The sequence below is a fragment of the Columba livia genome, chromosome 2, assembly GCF_036013475.1.
Source record: "Columba livia isolate bColLiv1 breed racing homer chromosome 2, bColLiv1.pat.W.v2, whole genome shotgun sequence".
NCBI lineage: Eukaryota > Metazoa > Chordata > Aves > Columbiformes > Columbidae > Columba > Columba livia.
This window is the reverse complement of record NC_088603.1, coordinates 133,036,660-133,057,133: the sequence shown is the minus strand read 5'-3', so window position 1 is coordinate 133,057,133 and position 20,474 is coordinate 133,036,660. Positions and strand designations below refer to the sequence as shown.

Sequence of the window (20,474 nt, the reverse complement as noted above, 5' to 3'; positions counted from 1 at the left end):
CATGGTGTTCTCTACCAAAATGCAGAACACAAATATGTGTCAAGGTGGAGGAGAACTCAGACCTTAAATCCAAATTCTATCATTAACTTTACTCAGAAGATTCTCTTAAAATATGCAATTATTGTTATGTGTGATCCAAAGGCAAGTAAAATACTTGAATAATTCTACAGAAAAACTAGGAGGTGCACTCTCAGTTGTTGTCTTGATGTACTGACATCCACTTTATTAAACACATTTTTGTTCTTCTTGAAGAATGGTTGTGTTCATTGAGTTAGCTAGGTTTAAACCACGATGGAAGCCCCCCAAGCCTGGGAACAAGAGACATCATTTGCCCGGAGTAACACATAACAGAAACACAACTGCTATTGGAAAGTTCCACAGACAGAAGGCACTGTTTGTTGTTTGTTCTCTAAGTCCAGCAGACCCTACTCAAGCTGAAGACAGCTCTTATACATTCAACAAACAGCTTAGTTTACACACTCAGAGGTTCGCTGGGACGCGCAGCTGGAAACTGAAGAACAATGTATGCTTAATGGGTATTGCAGATTGAAACATTTAGTTTGCAAAACCAGATCTCTTTGTGGCTGCCATTAGAATCTTTATATAGCTGCATCTTCCATGGACCTGGGAATCCATACAAAGTTTTAAAGTGCACGAAGACACTTAAAAACTAAAGGAAATACGGACGTAGTTGCTTTTCACAGGTGCATGTGATCTGACAGCATGTTCCCATATTTACTTAGTCAGAATCTTGCCATTGACTTCAATGTCAATTGAATCAGATCATTATTTCTGGAAATAACCTGGAAGTAGGTCAAAAAGGAAAATTAACTTATTTTTCATTCACCATTTACTGGTTACAATTTTCTCATGTAATGATTCCGCAGAGTACCAGTTTCTGATCTGACAGAAATAATTTATTATATTGTGTTCCCCAGGGGTCAGTATTGGGATGAGTACTGTTCTTTATTAATGACATATGCAGTAGGATTGAGTGTACCATCAGTAAGTCTGTGGATAACAGTGAGCTGAGTGGTACAGCTGATACACTTGAGGGAAGGCATGACATCCAGAGGGACTTTGCTAGACTTGAGAAGTGAACCCATGCAGAAATCATGAAGTTCAACAAGGCCAGGCGCAAGGTCCTGCATCTGGGTTGGGGCAATCCCTAATATCAATACAGGCTGGGGGATGAATGGATTTAGGGCGGTCCTGCAAGGAAGAACTTGGGGATACTAGGAGGTGAAAAATTGAACATGAGAAGATGTGTGTTCGCAGCCCAGAAACCCAACCATGTTTTAGGATGCATACAAAGAATTGTGGCCAGCAGGGCAAAAGAGGTGATTGTACTCTGTCTGCTCTGATGTGGTGAGAGCTGGGGTCCCCAGCACAAGAGACATGGACCTGTTAGTGTAGTTCCAGAGAAGGGTCAGGAAAACGGTCAGAGGGCTGAAACACCTCTCCTATGAGGAAAGGCTGAGAGAGCTGGGTATGTTCAGCCTGGAAAAGAGAAGGCTCCAGGGCAACATTATTGCGGGCTTAAAGGGGCTTGTAAGAAAGATGAAGAGACAAGGGCTTGTAGGGATAGGACAAAGGGCAGTGCTTTTAAACTGGAAAAAGAGTAGGTTTGAATTGGACATCAGAGAATTTTTTTTTTCTATGAAGGTGTTCAGAATTTCTGTTGCCCTAATTTGTGTTTGTTTACTTTTATCCAATGGCTGTGCATCTCCTAGAGGTTAGAGTAACATCAGGTTTACCATATTAAAATCTTCCACTTGAAAACCAAATTTTTACTTTAATGTTGAAACTTACCCAATGAAATAAATAACTTACAATCAGTAAAAATTTCATCTGAGTTATACTGCATCAATTCTTGCTCTTGTTCAACTGCACATAATTAGTGATCAGAAAAAAATATTCATCATCTTGATTGCAGTAATTTACTGTTCTTTTAATCATGTGGCTGCAAATTGTGGATAAAGTGATCTATTTCAGAGGCAGTGAAAATTTTCTTATTGCATCCTTTTCTCATTTGATCATTTATTGGTATGCCTCTCACAAATTTAGTAAGTTCCATGTTGATTTGTGTGTATTTCTATTTGGATTAATTCTATGTTTTCTGTTGAGCCATTAAAAATGTGTCAAAATGAAGTAATTTTAAAAAATACCTTTGAATATTAAAAGTAATGGAGATGAGAATGCACAACCTTAAGCTAAGTTACAGGTTAAGGTGAAATGTAAGAAAATATTAACTAGACAGTAAAAAAATATTCTGGCTAAAAATGAAATTATGTTCCAGGCTGGTATTGTTGGGCAGTGTTAGGCATAGTCAGATGTTCAGAAGGATGTGGCTAAAGAAACAGATTCCCTCATTTCCATATGAATAGATGGAGTCTTCTCATTTAGGGTTTGCAGAAGACCTATTTTTTTATATTTTTACTTAGTACCTTTTTTCTCATAAGATACTAAAACTCCTCTATAATTTGAATAATGGGTTTAATTATCTCTGTATTCATCAACTCAAGTAAATCTGACCAAGCTATGAGCCCTTAAAATTTTTGTATTTTGTGCCTTATATTAAATTTACAATGATTTATTCAAATTTATAACAATGAGATATGGTTACATTGTTCATTTTAACTCCTAACAACTGGCATGTAACTATTATATGAAAGATATCTTTCAAATAAATAATTGATTACTCCCTAAAGTACTGCACTTTTTGAAACATATTCTCTCATGTTTCAATCAGAATAAAGTGTTTCCACTGATTACCATGTAAAATACAGGATTTTTTTTTCTACTTTACTTTAGGATTCATAGTATATACAGTTTGTAGGCTTGCAATTTTTACAATGTATTAATTATACAGATCACATCGCAGCTGTTAACTCTATCAGTTGATATAGCATATTACAATTTTTCTTCTATTTTGTGTACTTTGTAAAAATATATAGATTGACACTAGTGATTTGTTTTATTTTTTTAATTTTTTTATTTTTAATTTTATTTTATTTTATTTATAAAATGCAGCATATTTTATAGCTTTTTTTTTGCTGTTTGTGAGAACAAACAGATTACTTCTTTAGTATATTTGTAGACATTTTCATATAGATAGTGTTTTGCCGCCTTTTTTTTTTCCAGAAAAAATAATAATTTATCAAGAAGTGTAAACAAGTTGGTGGTAATTTACACGGTGCAGAAGAAATGTCATACAAATCTCAGGGGTTCATATAGTGACAAAACCCATCATACACAGATGTTTTTTTCTTAAGTCTATTAGTCATTCAGAGAACTTGTGTTACATGCACCGTGATATTTGTAATTTTTTAATTTTCTAATGTTGGCAGAATACCAAGATCCATTCCATTCATGCTGATCCAGTCGAGTTTCTCCATAACAACTGAATGAACCATCTTTCGCAGGTCTTCTATTTTATCTTGTAGTTTGAGATCACGTTTAAAAAATATCATATTCTGCATATGCACGGTCTTAGCCATGTTTCTGGTCTTTGCAAAGGAGTTTTTCAGATTGACATTTTGTATATGTCTTAGCAACCTTCTGCCAGTTTTCTTGAAGGACATGGAAACAACTGCTCTGTGGCAAGTCTGATAAAGACATCTCAATACCCAACAAGGCTGCTCTTTAAGTTGTACTGGTTACTAATACTATTACCTTTACAATCATAAGCACCATTTGACTTAAGAAAATGTTTACATCTTGAAGTATGCATTGATAAATCTTTTACAAATTATTTATAGCAACAACAAATCTGATGTATATGATTCAGTTCCAAACAGTATCTTTCCCTTTAAACCACTTCAATCACAATTCCAGGACTGTTTGAATTCCTAGCACAAATTAATATAATTAATTCTCTTCTATGCAGACGTTCTCCTCAGCAGGTCATTCTTGCTTCTCTGACAACAACTCCAAGTTTCCATGCTTCCTTTTTTTTTTTTTTCATAAATATCAAGATTTCTTTTTTCTCATTTCCAGGTAGCATGTAGCCATTTTTCTTTGCTATATTTTCCTGTTCAGATTGGGTGACCAAATCCCAGGCCCTCATAGTATATACCTTTTCATAAAATCAATTATCAGCTGAACAGATTTGTTTACAGCTGAAACTATCCTGTTTGTTTGAGCTCCTCTTATGAGCTGGGACATGGCATATTTTAGTTCATTTGTCTGCTTCTTTAGAGAGGCAGAGCTAACAGATATTTCATCTTGAAGGCCTGCATGTTCTACTGGCAGCCTTTACATTTTGTATGTATTCTATCTTACAAAAATCTGTCCCAGAAATTATCCAGTTACAGTAGTAGGAAATAAGAATGTTTTTCCATTCTTAATCCTATCAGAATCTGTATCAAATTAACTCTTTTTTTGTGTTTGTTGTCTCTGCTAAATCCTAATTCTTCTAGTAGTTATAAATATTTTGGGGGGGGTAAAATATTTTGTTATCAATGATTTGCTAAGGTTAGATTACTAAGAAGAGGTATCAGGCATGCTGTCTTTCACACTGTATTTTTCAAGAACACTACAACAAATTAAGGCTTTTTCAATCTACAGTTAACATATTGTGTGGCTTTTTTTCACTGAGTACCCATCCAGAGAAAAATCTCAGAGCCCAGTGTTCAAAGTGAGGAGAGGCACAGAGAGGTTTGGGGTTCACCCAGTACATTTTGCTGGGAATCTCAGCTTGGGCTGTCAAGTCTAGCAGTCAAGAAGACCAAGAGTGTAAGGATCACAGGTAAAATATGTCTGTGGTGCAGGCTTTAGAGCTCTGCAGATGGCACAAAGAAACAGAAGCACTAAGGAGGACTAAGGCAGAAGCAGCAGCAGTCCTAAGAAAGAGAAAAAGAAAGAGGGGAAGCAGAAATCTAGGAAAACATCTAGGAGAAACTTGCAGAAATCTGTTTTGGCTAAGCAGCAGTGAAACTGGAAGCCTTACCTTCGATTAGTTGTACTTCATGGTTTTGCAAGAGAACAGAAGACATATGAAACTCTTGTCAATCCCTGTGGACAAATATATCGTATTAGTAACTATAGTATGCTTACTTCTCCTTCCTTCTCCTCCCATCACTGATGGAAAGAGACAAGAAGAGAAAAACAGTGACCAAAAATGATGTAGCTTTAGATTTTCCTCTCCTAAGCTACCAGGTTTAGAGAAAAGATACAGACAAAGGAAAAAAAAAGAAAAAGAGTGAAGGGATAGGGCAGCTGCTTCTCTGCTTTTCAAGCAGAGGCCAAAAGGCCATTTGGTAATTTGAAAGGAGGGTGGAGAGAGGGCATGTGATCAAGTTTTTTTAAAAATATCAGTAAGATTATGAATAGATGGAATAAGAAATATTTGTTCTTCAAATCTCATCATACTTGTAAGGCTATGTGGAAGGAGGAAGTGTCTGCTCTTTCAAGGGTATCTCATCAAGGGCCTGTTCAATGCAAAGGGGGATAACAAGAAAAGGAAAAAGCCATAAACAATAATAGATGCCAGCTATTAAGACCAGAGATGTAAGCAGGTCTGACTTAGATCAGTGCCAGCTAGCGGAGCAGGGGGGCCTCAACCCCAGCCACTGGGGTGGGATCTTTATGTATCTCAAAAGGCAGCTACAGGAAGGACTGGCATGAGGGAAGTGAGGGGCTCAGTGCCAGCAGTCGGAGTGGTACCACAAGTAACCACCCGTGTGCCTGATGCAGGCTGCTGCAGAAGTGTCTCTATCTTCCCCAGACTGGAGCGAGTTGGTGGAGGGGGTGCATAAGTCTTTTGCTAGCAATCCTCGATCTGGACTGGTGGCAGGGAGGAGCTCCTGGGTCCAGGGAGAGAGATCAAGTGGGTGGAGGGTATCTGAGGGGACTTGGAGTGTGGAATGCTTGTGGGATGAGTGTATTTTCCAACCAGCACCAAGCTGGACCATCTGGTGAACACGAGATTCATAGGACAGGTAAGGAGGCCTGGGATCCAGGCAAGGGTACTGGGCAGACAAAGGGGCCAGACTGGTACTCAGGGAATCCAAGAATGTATGTGTGTTTGGGAATCTAAAGTGGTGTGTGTGAGAGTGTGTCTGCACTAGTAACACTCTATCTCTGCTAGCCAAAGTGGAAGACGAGGACATGGCTGTCTCTGTGTATGTATTATATTGGTCCTACGCACAGGCACTGTTGGAGGCAGCACCTTGTCTGTGGCAGTATGCGTGAGCAGCCATGCCAGTGTCCTCTGTGCACGTGTGTGTCTGTGGGGTGGATGCTCATCTCATTATGCATTGAACCTGGAAACAGGAAAGCAGCATCTGCATTCATCAGCCTGGGAAAAGACCTGAGGTCTTCAGGACCCTGGTCTTCAAGACTGATGCTCCAGCAGCTAGGAGGTGACCATTGCTCCTGACGTCCTTTAACAATAAAAAATAAGGGACAATCCAGGAAACTAGTATAAGATCAGTTTACAATCAAGAAAATAATACAGGCTTTAGATTTGAAGATGAGGGGGCTGCACAGTGAGTATTATATTTCTCCACCTTGTTGGCACAAAATATAGTGAAGTCTGATAATCCAGAGAGTCTCAGCAGTCCCAAAAACAAAATAGAGAAATTAATAAGAAACAGTCATAAGGAAAAACTAAAAGGCTGGGAAGCAATGTGTCTACTAGCAACCCTAATAAAACAATTGTGCATGCTGAAGGATCTGGAAGAGAAGGAACCACAGACCCATGTGCTCCCCTAAATGACACCTCTTATCAGTACAGTCTGAGACAGAGTTTTGGGTTAAACAGATTTTTTATTTCACAGGATCACAGAATGTTAGGGATTGGAAGGGACCTCAAAAGCTCATCTAGCCCAATCCCCCTGCTGGAGCAGGAACACCCAGATGAGGAAGGCGTCCAGGTGGGTTTTGAATGTCTCCAGAGAAGGAGACTCCACATATGTTGTAAATTACTGTAAGCAGAGGTGTAAAGAAATATTATCTTTTGTTCTTGGAACACAAGTGGGAAAAAATTTCCTCTGGAAATTCTTGTTGGGCATATTTCTTTGTGATAATTATCCTGAATTAGAACAGTACTGGTCAAAAGGAATGTGTACAACACCATCAAAGCTGGCTACTTGAGTTACTTGTGTCCAAAGAAACCTGAATACATAGTACAGACACTTAAAATCATCCCAGCAATTTAATATCCCTGTCCCCAGTTTCTGTTTTGAGTAGTAGATGAATATGAACAATTTTTAGTGCAAGAAAAGCCAGGCTATGCAGAAAGTATATGATTCATTAAGTTTCTTGAAAGTCAAGTCAAAACCCCCTAGGTCTTACTTTGCCCACATAACAGAATTACTTTTTCTGAAGAAATTCTACCATGCTCACCATTACTTTATTTCCAATAACTCTTTAAAAGCTTGTCTTACAGCAAAGGTAATACTTTTCAACAATTTTCCTTTTATTCAATTATTTATTCTGTTTTTATAAGTTCAGCATATGAGTGCCTGGTATATCATAACCATTGTGAATAATTGTTAACACCAGAAACTGCATCAGTAATACATACTTCAGCAGACACTAAAACACTGTGAGTTCAGGTAACCTGGTAAATCAACATCAGTGTGGGTATGACAGTTTACACTGTTCAAGGATTTAAAACTGTGTCTGAAACATATTTCTGTTTTCTATTCAATTTTCTCCGGGTGACTCCCTCTGCAATCGACCACGTTCACCATTCTCCCCTGAGTCCCTCCCTATATTTCTAATTTCAGAACTCACTGCAACATACTGTCTGTCATAATTGGTACTCACCACTTCTCTGCTTCAGTATCTCCCATAAACATTATTGACAATCTGGTTCCTCCATCTTCTGGATTATTAATGGTGATGTTCATCCACTTGATGATTTGCAGATTTTGCATGCAAGGACTACTCATAAATGCTGAAACAACTCCAGAAACTTTGTTAGTCCTCTCAACCTCACTGGTCCACAGTAACCTCAGGATGGTTTTCTCCACTGGTAAAACTCAGGGAGAAACTAAAATATTTATTCAGTGATATGCGCTTTCTGTTCTTGGGAAATTGCTTTCAACTACATGGTCCAAATTTAAGGCATGCTTGTAGGAACTACATGTACAACAAGGCTGCAAGTACTTTTTAAACTTTTTTTTATGATAAGAGAACTGCAAAAAGACCCCCTTTTTCTGACTTTTTTTTTTTCCACCTGCTTTTGAACTCTAGTAAAGTAGTGGTGTTGTTTGAGGGTTTTGCCTTTCACTTCATTGGGATTTCACCTCCAAAATTTTCCATTTGTCTCTTTCAGTAACATGAAAAATTATGTGGACTGGGTTAGTCGCACTTTTTGAATAACACAAAATCTTGGGACAGTGCTAGTGGACAATCTTTATCTATCTGAGATAATCTCTCTTCTGAATCCTCATTAAGTCCTTTAGCCTGCTACCAAAAAGAGGAAGCATTTTTTAAATTATAGCAGTAACACAAGAATAAAAATACTTTTTTGGTACAAATCCAATTTACCCATAGTATAGTGTAGTAACTTGTTTTCCTGAGTGTTGTAGATAGTACTAGATGGAGTATAGATGGAGACATGGAGTATAAGGTTGACCTGTAAAAACAGAGAAAATTTACAATGATGTAACAGTAATATTTCTAATTAAAGATATCACAGCTAGTTCTTTAAAGTGAGTAATTGTAATGAGTCTATCAGCTATGTCAGAACTTTGCCTTTAAAGTAATGAGATACATATATCTCCTAAAGAAGGTTGTGTGAGTAGCATAATTTTCCTAGCTGACAGTAAAATCTACCAGTAAAATAGTGAAATATACAAATTAGAACAGCACCTACAAAAGACATGGAACACAAATGTGATTTTTTTTTTCTACTGAGTGATGACAACCTTAATGCAAATAAGCATCTGGTTTTCAGAAAAGGCCTCAAAGATTTTCTCAAGCAGAAAAAAAATCAAACATCTTTCAACTAAACAAAAGTTATCTTTTTTTTACTTTGATCTTTGAATGAAAGACAGTCTGTGTTACTGCAAAATAGTTTAGAAAATAGTTTAGATTGTTATTCCTATTATGATATAAAAACAGAGATGAAACTTAATGCAACAGATGGAGGAAAACAAGGCAAGCTACTTCAGTTTACAGGAAGGGTGTGCACAGTGAAAAACAATGTGTGTTTTTTTCTACCTCTGCAGTTGCAGAACACAAACTAATTAACTCCAGCAGAACAAGCTTTTACTTCTTGATCTAGAGGTTATTTCAACATACTACCTAGGAAATTAGCAGCTGCCACTCCCATTAAACTACATTACTAAAGCAAAACTGCAAATCATATGTTGATTGATGAGCTAATTCCATGGGCAGTCTTTAGAAATAAACACTCATCAATATGAAAAAGTACATCTTTGTTTTTATAGATGAATTTTCATTTATTAGAAAACTATGCTTATTCTCACTCTCTTTAGAATCTTTGGGTAAAAGGATTAAAGATTAAACCAAAGAACTGAGCATGGATTCTAGTAAACCAGCAAAGTTGCACTGAACTCTCAAGTGCTGCAAGAGCCAGCCAGCCTGCAAAGTTTCCAGGTAGTACATCTCATTTGAGATGTAATCAGGAGCCTCATTCCAAGGAAACCTTTTTGGATGGATTGACCAATGCTATATAAGTGTGACCAATAGCTTTGCTGATATATTTACTATCCCAGGTTTTGAGGAGCCTAACTCTCCCTTATAGAACCTGAGATAAAAAAGATGCACCATACATGCCAGCCAAAGAGCTTACTCTACAAAGAACAGGCAAACTAACTCATTCATACTAAATCAAGTTTAATTGGAGAATGCAGCAGTGATAGACAGGTAGGAAAACTTTTGATGATACAGTAAAGCTACCAGTTCAAATTCCCAAGCTGAGAAGGGCTTAGAAGGTCTCCTTCTTCTTCGCAGAGTTTTCTGCCATGATACCGATAATAAAGAGGTAGACACATGCCAAGTCCAGCTCTGAATTCCCTTGGGCCACAGATTTTCAAATATATTCTTCTTCCAGATATTTCCAACTGCCTGTCATAGGTATCCCAAAACTTACCATGATAGTGAGATTTCAGCACCAGAAACCTTCTAGTTTCCATTTACTCTAAAATAAACCTAAGGCATCTAAGGCCAGGCTTGTGGATTACACTGTGAAGTTGTCTACTTCCCTTCCAGAGCTAGATGTTAAAGCTGCAACACTTAAAACCTCTAGTTTAATGCATCTCTATTAAACATAATTTTCTAAATGTATGGTTTTTATATACTTAGAGCACTGCAAACAGCCCTCTTCTACATTTCTTCCACCCTTCACAAGTTGCAAACATGATTTATAACCTTCTTTATCACTGATCTAGTTCTGAAGTTTACTTAGTGCCTCTTGACACTGGTTGGATTTCTTCTCTTGGTACTTCTACTAGAGCAATGTTTGGAGGCTGTTCCAGAATCTGTTATTTTATTTTTTTTTCACCGACATATGATTCTGAATATTAAAAGTCTATGTCAAAAACAAGTCAGGTCTCTTTCCTGTTTATATCCATGATGTGTTTAAAAGTTGCAATTGTAGCCATAGTTTTAAAAGGCAAAGCCAATTAAGCTCTTAAAATTTTAAACTGAAGTTCTGCCTTGGAGAAATTCTAATAATCACCTTCCAGATAGGTATTTTCAGTTTCTCAAAGCCTACTAGATCTGGACACCATCAGAGTTGACAGTACCTGCCCAGCCTTTCTGGGGTTCCCCCCGTACAGCCTAGGACCTCATTTCAGCCCCGCAAGGGGAGTCTCTATGCCTCCTGGCCTCTGTGTCCCAGAGACCCACTGGCCCTCATGGCACCCTGACATCATTATAAGCACAATTACTTCTAGTTTTATTCTTTATCCAGTTCCACATCACTTCACTTAACTTTTATTGATTTCCTTTCCTTGAAAAGGCAGGTAAAAAAATTCATTTGTGGCAACTTATCAAATCTTTTAAGGAAGAAAAGAGAAATTAAAGCTACTTTTTTTTTGCTAAAAAAAAAAAAGTTATCAAGTTATCTTATTATGTTATCTTATTATTATCTTAAGTTATGTTAACTTATTATTATCTTATTAAGTTATCTTATTACGTTATGTTATTATGTTATCTCATGATGTCTATTTCATTTTTTTCTGTTCACGTATCTTCTGTATCTTCTTTTTTTTTTTTTCCACTTAAGATCAGATCAGTCTTTCTTCCTCAAGTTTGAGAATTCTTTTTCCTGTTCTTACTCTGTATTATTCTAGATTTCATTTTTTCAAATATGGCTACTGGAAATTCATTTTCTTATACCACTTATTTCCAAAGACTAAGGTTGGAATTATCTGGTTCTTTCCAATTTCAGTTTTGCTGGTTCCCCACATTCTGCTCGTAGTGCCCTTATCAGGCCATCACCTCAAGCCATTCTTTGCTTACCCTCTTTGCCCAGCGTAACTGTCCCTGTTTAAGACTTAAGGCAAAACACTGATTTCTGGGAGCTGTCTGTACATTACAGTTACATTCAATTTCATTCTTATTGAACTAAGGCCTCACATATCCTTGCCTATGTTCTGTCCTTATATGTTTCTCCTTCTGCTCAAACCATTATTTTTTTTTACACTTTTTGGCTCTCAGCATTCTCTTAATTCTATTTTTAGGTAGTTATTCATCCTTCTCAGTCTCAAGCCATTCCCTGATCATTTTCCTTATGCTTTCAAACTAAGCACTCCTGCTCATTTTCATGTAACTCTTGCATACAACTATGATGTTCTAAGCAGACAAATCATAGCAAAAGTCAGCTACAATAAGCTTCAGCTTCGAATTTGTACGTTGTGTGTGTGATATGCTCAGTATTTTGTTCAGGATATATAACAGGGTTTTATTTTCAGAGTCACTAACTATCATTATCCAGTATTCAAGGACATATCTGATGAAGGGTCAGAAAAAGGTTTCAGCTCATTATAGCTTACTCATATTATTCAGTTGTCAATGGGTAGAGAGGGGATGTCTCCAAATGGGCATTTCTTCTCTTATTAACATTTCTTCCGTTGAAGCTGGTGAGGTTTAGTCTCACCACTAAGTCAGACTGTCTGGCTCTTAGGGTAGCAATTTTTTTAATATAGTCACAAAAAGTAGCTATGTATTTAATTAATGGACTTTGTAATTTGACTGACAGGCTCTACCTATGTATTTCAAATTAGTTTTCCAGTAATCACACAAACTTTATAATTTAAGACTGAAAGGGAATTCTACCATTTAATGAAGAAACATGAAGATTACTTCAATTTTCTGAAGAGCATTTCTCTTTATAATTCTTTAACATAACTTGAGTCCAGGCAAAAGCCATTTTTATTCAAACAGTAACTGCTATACAAACCTGAAAAGATGATTTTGTAATTCCTTTATCAATTTAAAACAAAGACTGCAGTGGTTAAGTTTAATTAAGGAAAAGTAAATTGCTTTCTGTTAACCAAATTAATATGTATCTATGAACCATAACCCTTTTCTTTCATTTATACTGGAAAATTACTCAAAATGATAGTCCTTTTCAAACTATTTGTATAAAAAAGGAAAATTAATATCATCATATAATCCAAACTGGGATGGCAAATAATGACTTTTTTCTATTATTTTCTACAGACAGTTGAGAAAGGGTGAGAATTAATTTGAAAATTACCTTCACTTTTATTCCTTCCATTTATTGCTTGAGTAAGTAATACTTACTCAAGGTCAGATTCTCATCTGGTGTAAACTTGTGTATCAAGATTTATTTTTTAAATCTTCACTCTTAAGTAACATGATCAATTAGAAAATCTTGAGCATCATCAGTGCCTTCATTTTATAAATGGGGTAGCTGAGGCACAGAGAAATAAATAGTTGTGGCTCATTCTCCACCGTTTTGTGAACAATAATCAGTAACAGGTCCAAGAATACAAGCCAGATTACCTGAAAGCTTATTAGACCGCTATTGTCTGACACTATTATTAGAAGTGCTACTTCACTTTCAGCTAAAATTTTAAGGAACGTTCACTCTAGTCAAATCAGCTTTAGCTTTCAAATCAAACCTTGTAAATACCATCATATAAAACATGAGCTTCACAAAATACAATCCAATCTCATCTGTATTACCCTTCACTGAAGTATTCTGTCCTCAGCGTCAGTGTTACAGCAAAGAAATTACTATGGGAAAATGATCTTTGTTTTCTGATATTCAGAATACAATTGTAGCACCAGAGCCCTGGAGTCATGCAGTAATTATATTTTTTGAAGACTCACCTGTTTAAAAATTCATAATCACTTTATCCTTCCATGGACTTAAAAAATTAAACCTTTTAATATATGATAACTGTACCTGGGCAGTAGTAATTCCATGAGTCTAAATGTAATGAGAATAATAGATATGCAGCCATGTAAAAAATTAATATAATTCTGTGAAGAGATCCTTGAAGCATCGTAAGCCATGCACATGGTAGTTAAGCATTTTGCCATTAGAATCCTCAAATAGGTAATTTCCTTCTCTTTGGCATATTGTTACACACCTGTATTTGTTTATATACCACACTAACCAAATCTTTCTCTAGTTACCTTGGTGTGATTCCATGTCATGTTGTGACTTCTCATGCTACTTGGATGAACTGCAGTCTGTGAGATGATATGTAATTGCATATGAAAATAAAATTTTCTCTCTTTCAACTGTTTACCATACTAACATCTGCCCTCCTTTGGAATCTAATCCCTTGCTCTCACTCCCAAGACTGTGTGAGGTTCATGCAGTTATGTTTACGAACTAGCAGTCTGGCCCAACACCATGTCTTTTTTGCCCTCTCTCTTCCTCTACTCCCATCTCCTGACAGGTGAAATAAACCAGTCTTTTTCTTGTCCTAATCAGCACATTTTTCCATGGAATCCAACGCTTACCTGCTGCAGATGAGTTCAAGCAACATTCCTCAACTACAAGCTAGCACCACTTATTCATGTCTATGTTAAAAAGGTATTTCGCCAAAGTTCAGAAGGACAGTAACAATGCCCTCTAATTTTTTTGTTTGCTTGTTTCCTTTCTTCCTGTTGTTTCTTCAAATACCAAATCTATGCAGATATTCCTCATTCTATCATTTTGGAAATTTCAACATTACCTGAAGCCCTGCTTCTCCAGAAATACTTGGGGTGTTCACTGACAGCTCTAAGGGGAAGAATGGAAGAACAAAGTTGTTAGAGCTAAGAAAGACTGAGACCAAACTGTTAAAATATTCACCAGATGTCTGACAGAAAAGTGAAGGTCATTTCATTCCAGATTATATCACAGTGCACTTCACTGCATACAGCATTCCACTAAAAGACCATGTCCTCATGACTTCACCTATTTTTAAAACCCAGATAAAATTATGCATTCTAAGTCTACAGTTTTATCAATTTTCAGGATCAGGACATGAATAAACATTCATATATGAACCATTCTCACTTGTTTTAATTGCCCTTTTAGTTAATATTTAACACTATAGTGTGTCAAAATGAATTATTTTATCAGCCAGGCAAAAGTAATTGCTCTCTTACCAGCAAATAAAGTAAATTTTGTATACTAACCCCGAACTGGACACACTATAAAAGTTACATATTTGCATAAGATATTGAAATCTAGAGCCTTATTGTATCCTGTGGGTATTGTTTCAGCTGATAAACTCTATATCAAATTAAAGGTACGATTGGATAAACCAGACTAGATGTAAGCAGGAAAATACTAAGGAAATGTGAAACCTATAGTAAATCTATTCTTGGTATTGATGACAAAATAAGAAATTGTTAAGGTCAGCCTGCCAAGCACAGAAAGATGCTGAATAAATATATATTTTTCTACAAAGTAGAATTACCAAGTGTCATAATTGCAACAAAGTGTTGTGAGTTTTAGTTCTTCAGGTGAGGTAGTTGTTTATTTGATTAGTTCCCCCACAATACAAAGCACAGTTTTCCATTAACATTCACTGATATAAAGAAAGGGACTACAAAGAAAGGGACTACAAAGAAAGGGACTACTTTTTTTTTTTTTTCTTGTGACTTGGAGCTTAATTCAAATAAAATACTACCTAATAGGGGATTGCAAAAGATATCTTGCAGTAAGCTTAATCTTCCCAAACACCTGGCAAATGGACCCTCCTAGTCATCTTCCTTCATGCTAGTGGAGAGAAAGAGGTGTTTCCAAAGAACAAATCATACTTTCTGTTTAATATATCATTCTCTGTAGGTGACTTCCTCTTTCTTTTATAGTCTTTTAACTATAATGGAACATGCATGACTAAATTGGATTAGATAAGTAAGTGCTTGTTAGTTTAGGATGCAATTCAGCTGCCTGTGCATTGAAAACCCACACCATGTAAGTGCTTAGGATGTCCATTCACTCACAGGGGGCTGGCAGATGAGACGCAGAAGATCTGTGCTTTTCTGGAGCAACAGAAACTTTATGCCTGCAAAAAGTGATAGACATCTGTGTCTTGGCCTCAGATTCACTCCTTTAATGTCCTAGTCATATAAATACTGTTCAGGTATACGTTAATCCTACACTACTCATATAATGACCTACTCAGCAATATATGATGTTACATCAGTGTTATGTAAATTATTTCAGGTAAAAACTAAGCTTTAGATTTTGTAATCTTTCAATCAAGCTGGAGTTTCCACAAAAAGCGAGAACTGACTGAAACAGAATGTACTTTCTCGTGCTTTATTTCCACATTTGGAACCTAGGTACACAACAAAGTAATTAGTAGAAGATGAAACACCATCTTATTTTCTCCTTTAAATCCTTATGAAGAAAGAATAATGAGATGAACCATAGGTAAGAGATATGACTTTCATAGAACACATTGATCCTTTTTTCTGTTTTGTTGTTCCTTCAGATGTATGTACGTTTTGACAACATACTCCACACAATATTGATGAGCTCCCCAGTGAATTTTCAACTGCCATCAAGAAGTGTTGAGGGTTCTTGGTTTCTGATGAATGGGACACAAAAGGCAAAATTTTAACCTGAAACCCCAGTATTAGAACAATGAAAGTTCAAATAAAAAGGATTTCCATTTGCATTAATGCCTGTTCAATTTCATTTGCATTGGTTGGGTATTCTTCTAAGTCACCAGGGTGAATTTCACTGCCAATTATGAAAATCCATCATTTCTTTACTTACTAGTAAATATCCTTCAGGCACAGTAGGATAGAAGTAGATTTGTAGGCTAAAGAATGTGTTCTGATCCAGTTATAAACAGGTTCTCTCATAAATTATAGAGGACATAACTTCTATTTACAGTACATTTCATTGCACTTCTGAGTTATGTTCCTATCTTATTCAAAGTAAAACTTGTTCCTTTTGTAGAGCCTAAAAACACTTTATGTTCAATGATAAATCATTTTTTAATAAAAAAGAAGAAGCTAGTATATTCTGAAAAAAACATGTTATGAAACATTCTACCTTGTGTTAGGGAATTCACATTCATTCAAAAAATAAATATTTTATTGTGAGTTGAACAAAACTGTACCATTGTTAGGACAGCTTGGAAAAAGCTTTTTCCTCTGGTCTTGCTAATCATCAAATCACTCATTGCTTTAGTGTTTAAAAAAAAAAATAAAAAAACAAAAACAGAGGGTCACATATTGAAGCTATGCATACAGAGATACCCTGACAAATATTGACTACTCCAGAAAGTAAACAAAATCTTTCCAAAGTTTTTCACTTTCTAGTTGACTTTCTAAAAATAATTTGAATAGAATATTACAGATATTTTTAGACTATAAAATTAGAAATCAAATGCTATACAGTTTCAGTAAATACCTTACAACACACCTTGTTAAGCCAGGTATAACACTGAAAAAAAATAAAATCTGGATTAAATTTCTAATTATTTGCTTATGATTATCTCTATATAAAAGTCATGCATTCAGATGCAGTGGCTGTCCTGCTCTGATTCATATGGTTTGGGGAGAAGCCTTGGCTCTTAATTCTTCAGATTAAATTACATTTTGGTGTTTTATTGGTGTTGCTCTAGAGGTTCTTCTATGAAAAAACTGCATAAGGATTCTTCCAGAGTAATTTAGGTGCAACTCTTACCTGATGAATTAGTATTCCTCAGAGTTCCTCACCCACATCTTTATTTCCTCACATGTTATAAAAGGTTCTAGTTTTGGTGCATGCTTGCAGAGCTCCACATTTGTGCAGAGGTAATTTTTCCTGAGCTCAGCATAATGACTAAAAAAAAATAAAAAATCAGTAGGAATGTAACATAAAACCATTTCCACAAGAGAACAAACTTAGCTTGTTGCTGTCATTTTAGCAAATAAATAAAATGACAACATTAGATTTCTTTTGTAATTGCAAATTTATAGTAACACTATTTAACATTTATCTAGTGTATTTACAAATAAGTAAATAAGTTACATTCCAAAGCACTTCATAAACTTTAAATAATTAATGTCACTTGTAGAAGGCAATAAAGACTTTCTTTTAACTTCATGACATTTGCAAATCAATACAGCAATTGTAGTGTACAGATGCCTCATGCATTACAAAAATATCTTCTTGTGATGCACTTATTTAGCTGATTTTCAAATATAGAATTCTCTATATCTTTTTTCTTTAATTATATCCACGATAGTTTTCATAGAATTTTAAAACACGTTGGTGTTTTCTATACACTATGTGTACACAAGAGAAATATATCTCCACATAGGAAAATTGGTCTTTTGATTTCTGGATAGGCTAGTGAATATCAAGGGCTTCTTTACTTTCTTTTCCTTGTTTTTAGGATTTTTCTGAGTAATATATTCTGCTATTAATATGTAACAGCACTAAACTGTCATAAAACTAGCATTGCAATTTGAAAAAACTCCCGAGATACTAGCATATATATCTCTCCTCATCCACATATAAGTAAGAAATCTTTTAAAGCCTAAAAAAGGCTTATGAACAAGGTGATCTTGCAAGAGTTTTGTAGACATGCATTTTCTTCTAATGCGTCATGATAGCGGTTAGATGTTTTTGTAATTTTTTTTTTTCATATTCAAAGCTATTTAAATATAAGTGTAATGATGTGGACTTTGAGCCAGAAATGCATTTCACTATCTTTATAGCTGAAAGCATCTGAGGACTACCAGTCTTCAAAGAGATCAGAAAGTTGAAATGTGTATTGCAGTCCTGAATGGAGAGTCTTGCTTGGTTGCCATTACTTCGTTGATAACCGTAAATCAAGAAGTGAATATGAAAAACAGCAACAATAATCTTTCACATGTTTAACAAAACACTAAATTTCCAATCCCTAAAATCTGAGCCTTCTTTTTCAAATAATACCTTAAAGGCAGTCAGTTAAAAACAAGCAATTGTAATGGCAGAGAACTCCTGTTAAGCTTTTGACCTTCTTCATTGTCTGTATCTCCCTTGTTCAGCAATTCTGATCAATAGCTTTAACCAGTATCAATACTGTGACTGAGGTAGTTATCAGAGGCACCATGGCAGCCTTGTACTGCTGACAAAATCATCATTGCCAGTACAACTGTCTCAGGACCAAAAGTCCAGAGGCTTTGCAGCTTTTTACTTAATAAAACTTTTACACAAACATTGATATATTTCTTTAATCATTAAATGTGCAGTTTGCTTGGGCACAGTACATAACTAAACATACTCAATCATTTTACCATTTTGCAAGATGGAATCTAAACCAGTGTAGTTATGAATGTTACATTGTTTTTCTCAATGCTTATGTTTTTTCATGCCTCTGTGTCAGAAGAGATCTTTTGCATTTGGCTATTCAAGTTCATTTGTATTATAATTAATCAAGCTCAACTACACAGTCCTGTCCGGTGAACTGTCAGATTTCAGCACTGGTTTATCATCAGGGCTAGCTGTGCACCAGCTGCACCAGCTGAATAAGCAGATCACGATCTGCCATTTTAGCATGGAAAAACACCTGACTAAGCAGAGCAAGATAACCTTCGTCTGGGACAGGTAAGCTTTGGGTGTTAAAACACATGCTATAGAGCTCATTTCTGCCCCTATCCCCAGAATGTATGACTGATCATACAAAACAGTGTGATTCATTGTGGGTCAATATGATATTCAGACCAGAAAAAGTTTTCTGGAATATCCATGTGGGCAAGAGGTGTAGGATTTAAGAGTACTAAACAGAGATTCATACGATTCTCTTGCTCTGTAAAATTTAAAACAGAATAGTTTACACATCTTCACATATGCTCTTTGTGTATTTCCATCTTTTCTCATTATCTAAGCCATTTATAACTCCCAGTTAAATTCAAGGAGATATTTCTAATACACATGTAATTGCTTTCGTATTATTTAACTCTAGATCACTGTTCTGTAGCACAATATAGTTTGATAGCTATAAAAATAGTAAACCACAGTGTTAAACAGCACTTTTACTAGCACACTTTAAGACATTTAATAAAGTATCGTTTTAGAAAAACATCTGTCAGTGATCAACTTTCTGAGTAACAAACAATGCAGAAAATCTGTCTTCCTGTTAATAAGACTAGCATACGAGTGGCTTAAAATAAATTATCAGCTTCATCATTAGGCTTCAGCCTGAGGACAGCATTCCACTTCCTTAAAAATTTGTGTCTAGCTACATTTTTCATTTTTAAACAAGCAGTCAAGGCTGAGTGCAGAGATTCAGAAAATGTCTTAACCCACCTGATGATTATACACCAAAAACTGGCCAAGCCAGAAGCCGTTCCTACTCAAACAAAATTAATTACTGAAAAGTTATTTTCTGATTTTACATATTGCCTAGAGAAAAAGTAGATGTATTTCCTCAGCAAGCATGAAAAAGAATAGTCTGTCATATTCTTTGACATTTGAAGCCTCTCCACCTGCTGGAAACAAAGAGGTAGATAGCAAACAAGAACAAAAAAGGTATCCTGTTTTACAGCCTCTAATGTGTGACTGCAACATATGTTCCCTGTTCAGTAAGATAAGGAACCAGTGTTCTGCCCAGAAGGAACATGCAGGGCTGTCCATGCTGCCCAAAACCAGGAGCCTGCATGCTTGAGACACTTCTGGCTTGATCTGACATGAGAAATTGTGAGGCTATATTCACATTTGAAACAGTAGTGAAAGTGTGGCCTATGTAGACATCTGTAAGTCAGGCATTACTAACGTACAGAACTGTTTCTACATATTTTTTTTTAAATATATTTGTCTTTGCTATGGCTGAAAAAAAAACTTGCTGTCTCTTACATAAGGTCAGCAATTTGTTTCCTTTTCCACATAGGTACTGCTTTTTGTTTTGTTTTGTTTTAAATATATATATTGACATAATTAAATTTGGACATATGAAAATGCCTTTCTTTATGCAATCCTTCAGCAGATTTGCATAGGATTATTTCCTTCTTTTTATTGTTATCCTATGCAAACACATTGAATAGAAGATAAAAAATCCTATATTCTATAGATAGTTCAGAGCTCCAGCTTT

The 20,474-nt window shown here is 35.8% G+C and overlaps 1 long non-coding RNA gene across 1 annotated transcript; it reads right to left on the bottom strand.

Annotated features, from left to right (window-relative positions):
• Positions 1-354: 354 nt before the first annotated feature.
• Positions 355-18,937, bottom strand: LOC110355134 (uncharacterized). Its single transcript, XR_002407559.2, has 5 exons — positions 17,102-18,937; positions 14,142-14,188; positions 7,777-8,590; positions 4,952-5,016; positions 355-4,844 (listed from the first exon to the last, which is right to left on the bottom strand). It is a non-coding gene; the product is annotated as an uncharacterized LOC110355134 (long non-coding RNA).
• Between the last annotated feature and the right edge of the window lie 1,537 nt (positions 18,938-20,474).